This window comes from Littorina saxatilis, linkage group LG12 (assembly GCF_037325665.1).
Source record: "Littorina saxatilis isolate snail1 linkage group LG12, US_GU_Lsax_2.0, whole genome shotgun sequence".
NCBI classification, from domain to species: domain Eukaryota; kingdom Metazoa; phylum Mollusca; class Gastropoda; order Littorinimorpha; family Littorinidae; genus Littorina; species Littorina saxatilis.
The window spans coordinates 11,172,080-11,176,623 of NC_090256.1; positions in this window are offsets into that span (position 1 = coordinate 11,172,080).

The following is a 4,544-nucleotide window of genomic DNA, read 5'->3' on the forward strand; positions in this document are numbered from 1 at the left end:
GAAATTGTCTCATGGTTTTCCTTTTGCATATTGTCTGTTGGTTATTCAGTCACATTCACTTTCAAACCAACTCAGGACAGTGTTTGGACTGGTTTCCGATTGCTTTTTTTTTTTCTTGCTTCTTATTCTTTTCTCCACATATTGATAGAAACCAAAGAACAATCATTCAGAACAACTAAGCTTGAACTCAAACAAGAAAGTTACAGTCCATGTCATATTATTCAGAAGAAAATATGTTTCACAAATTGTCTCCCTGGAGATGACTAGCTATTTCACATAAAACTACAAAGCTAAAAAGCACCATGATTAGCCGAAATTGGAGAATATACTAGTTAGTTATCACATGGTATACAAAAACTTGAAGTTACTGCCTAATTGTAGGACTAGCTATTCCACATGCACACAACTAAAATGGCCACACACAAATAAATCGCCACACATAAATCAATTACTCTGCTACTCTTGCTCAGGGTTCTTCTCCTTCAGTCTTTTTCTGATCCCCTGCTTTTCAAGACTAGTTTTACATTTCGCCCTCTGGACAAACATTTTACACTCATGGTGAACACGAATCTTGAAGAAGAGCTGTACAATATTAGCAAAAACTGACTCTTTCTCTCCCTCATTGCAGGTACTGTAAGTTGCTAAATGGAATGCAGCATTAACAGTCTCATCTGCTGCACATCTCTCCACAAACTCAGAAATCTTCAACTGGGTTTTGCTAGGCTTCCTGGACCTCAATCTCTAGACGGTGAAAGAAGTCGTTGGCTTCTGGTTTGAGGTAGAAAAGCCCCCCTCGGTTCAAGGTCTTTGTCATCCGGCTGTCGCTGCAGTTTTGGCTGCCTTCCTCATCAGACATGGCACTTAGGCAATCAATCAGTGCTTCCTTTGCTGCTGTGTCTTTCAGACTTGCAGCTTTTTGTCTAAGTTTGTTGACAATGCTGCCACCAATATACTGCACAACATCTTTTGTACCGTCGTTCAGCTCGAGACACTTCTGGGCTTTTTCCTCAAAAGTTGATGTTGAGGCTAGGGGATACGCCACGTCCAGTAGCAGTTGAAATAGGTGCAGACACAGCCATGCAGATGTTGGGTGTGATCCCGTGAGCTTGTACAATTCCCATACGTTCTGACAGTAGGCATTGTAATACTTCCCCCATGCCTTTTCTCTGCAGCTGTGCATGAACTTTGTTTTCGGACCTAGGCATGTGTTCATGAACGCCACCTTCTCCAGTACAGCAGTTCCTAAAACATAAAATAACAAACATAAAATTACTGAAGCATTAATGCATGGAATTGAAAGAAACCACTCAGTTCAGTATCAAATGTGCCTAACTGGTATGCTATTTGTCAGAGCATGCAGTTACATTACATTTGAGCTTATGTGAATAAAGTAGATGTGTACTGCCGGGCAGTACATACCCCAAGCGAAGTCGTCCATCTGTGTGTACATGATTCTCTCTCTCTCTCTCTCTCTCTCTCTCTCTCTCTCTCTCTCTCTCTCTCTCTCTCTCTCTCTCTCTCTCTCTCTCTCTCTCTCTCTCTCTCTCTCTCTCTCTCTCTCTCTCTCTCTGTCTTAAAATGTGTCATCGATGACGTGTTTTCATACTTGCTAATGCGGCAGGCTAATCATGACGTCAAATTGAAACTTCTTGAAGTCTCTCAGAAAGGGACATGAAAACCATGTGGGGGTTACTGGTTTGGGCTGAAAAAAACCCAACTCCACCTAAAATTCAAGCGCCTATGGGGCTGAATTATGCAGCATAAATTGTGAAACATCAGGATATCTCACACTTTCAATTCTGCCATCATGTCAAATCTGACAACAAACCTACCCACAAAATGTCATAAATATCGGTGTAGAATTGAGACTTAACGGTTTTTAACTGCCAAAAATAAGGTTTTTTGACTGGAATAGTTTGTCTTGAAATTCAGTTTGGGACAACGGACCCACCCACTAAATTTCATAAAGATAGGTGAAAATTTAAATGTAACGGTTTTTAACTGCCAAAATTATGTTTTTCTTCTGGAAAAGTAAGGAGTGAAAATCAGTTGGGGACAACGAACCTACCCACAAAATTTCATAAATATCGATAAAGAATTGAGATTTAACGGTTTTTAACTGCCAAAAATAAGGTTTTTTGTCTGGAAAAGTATGTCTTAAAATTCAGTTTGGGACAACGGACCCACCCACTAAATTTCATAAAGATAGGTGAAGAATTGAAATTTAACGTTTTTTAACTGCCAAAATTATGTCTTTCTTCTGGAAAAGTATAGAGTGAAAATCAGTTGGGGACAACGAACCTACCCACAAAATTTCATAAATATCGGTGAAGAATTGAAATTTAACGGTTTTTAACTGCCAAAATTATGTTTTTCTTCTGGAAAAGTATGGAGTGAAAATAAGTTGGGGACAACAAACCTACCTTTAAAATTTCATAAGAATCAGTGAAGAAATAGGATTTAACGATTTTTTAACGGCCTTTAAATCATTGGTGATGTCATCATAACCCAGTCGTTGTAGTTGTCGTCGTAGTTGTTGGTGTTGTTGTTGTCATGTTCGTTGTCGTGATTGTTGTTGTTCTCGTGTTGTTGTTGTTGTTGTTGTTGTTGTTGTTGTTGTTGTGTTGTTGTTGTTGTTGTTGTTGTTGTTGTCGTCGTCGTCGTCGATGTCATTTGTTGTTGTTGTTGTTATCGTCGTCGTCGTCGTCATCGTCGTCGTTGTCAGAGGTTATTTCTAAAGATTTCATTGATAGTCTTTGTTCTCGTCACCAAGACTTGCTAAGAACAAGCTTGGAACAGCAAGAGTTCCAAGAACAAGATTAGAACAACTCATTACATCATTACCAGTACGTCATTTGTATTTAGAACACACTTTAGAAAAAAACTCTTCAGCTACAAACCAGTCACCCTCACATGTCGGAGGTGTTTGTCTAAACCACTTACTGAAATGTTTTGAGGTTTAATGACCATACACATGTTGAACCGGTGAGTGTCTTCCGCTGCTTAATTCGCAAATAACTATTTTATTAAAGTCCGCTTGAAACGCTCAAAGATGAAATTCCATGTTAAAAAGTGACAAAAGTTTCACATTTTCCCGTTGTAACAGCTTCCGATGATATTATATGAAAATTCTGATCCTCTGAGAGGATTCCCCGAAACAAAATCAGTTTGTACGCCTAATTTTAATAGAATTGTCCAAACAGTGTCGCTAATATTGTGCTAAAAGATGAATTCTAGAACAATGTTCACAGACAGACACCACTTGGCAAAAAAATTTTCAGTGCTGGGAGATGAAAAAAAAAACTACCTCGCTACGCGCGGGCTTCGCCCGCGCTCCGCTTGGATAATCAATTTATTTACTAAGCTATTGTGTCACAGCCTACACAGCCGCACAAAACAAGCCTGGCAGAACTGATGAGTAGTTGAACTTGAAGTGATGTTTAATCAACATACTGCACCGTCAAACTGAAACCAATGTGACATAACAATCACTCAACCATACTAATAATGAACAGCAACTACTAACATTACTGACACTACAAAAACAAAGGGAAACAACCTGTGAAACTTGTCATTTTGAAAACTGTTCTATAACACTTAAAGGGAGATAATAAGAATTCTACCAACTTAGAAAAAGAGCTCTGATCATTACCTTTATCTCTTACACACTTTACACAAAAGAGGAATAACAAAACAAACCAAAAAACTTATTCTGACTCACAGGTAAGCATACTGTTGACTAAAAAATGGTTAAAAACAAAATAACTTTGAAACGTTATCCTTTGGCACAAATGCATTTTCATACACGACCAACATTTTAAATAAAAGGCAAACATGTACAAAATACTTTCTTTCTTTCTTTCTTTATTTGGTGTTTAACGTCGTTTTCAACCATTCAATGTTATATCGCGACGGGGAAAGGGGGGAGATGGGATAGGGGAAAGTATTTTGTACATGTTTGACTTTTATTAATTTATTATTTATGATTAACTAGGCTATTAATTATATCAAACATCATACTCACTTGAGACGGCCTTGAAGAATGGCCTTGCCTGCTGAGATACACATCTGTCTGCCAAAAATGAGCATCCTTCTTCTACCAATTCCAGGGTTACCTGTAAACAAATTAACATAACAACATTTGAAATTTTTGTACTAACAAAACAAACCATAACAGTGCACAAAACCTCTCTCCAAATATATTCCATTAACAAAGTAAACAACATGTCAACAACAACAAACAGGGAGTGGAGCATAGTCACTACTGCGGAACCCATCTTTTAAAAATAGTGTTTGTTATCAAAGAAAGTTACCTTGTGGTTTGTATTGGAAGATGCTGATCTTGTGTCCTTTGGCTTTGCACTTGGAGGAGCAGTAGTCTCAAACTCCAACAATTCATCTTCATCCTGAAAATTAAGCCAAATAAAAGTCAACAACTGTTTGAACTGTCTTATAATGAACAAGATTGCAACAAACAGAATACATATATATCCAAACTTAACTTTTTGAACCTCCGTCCAAACCAAAGAGGGCCCCAAAGGGAG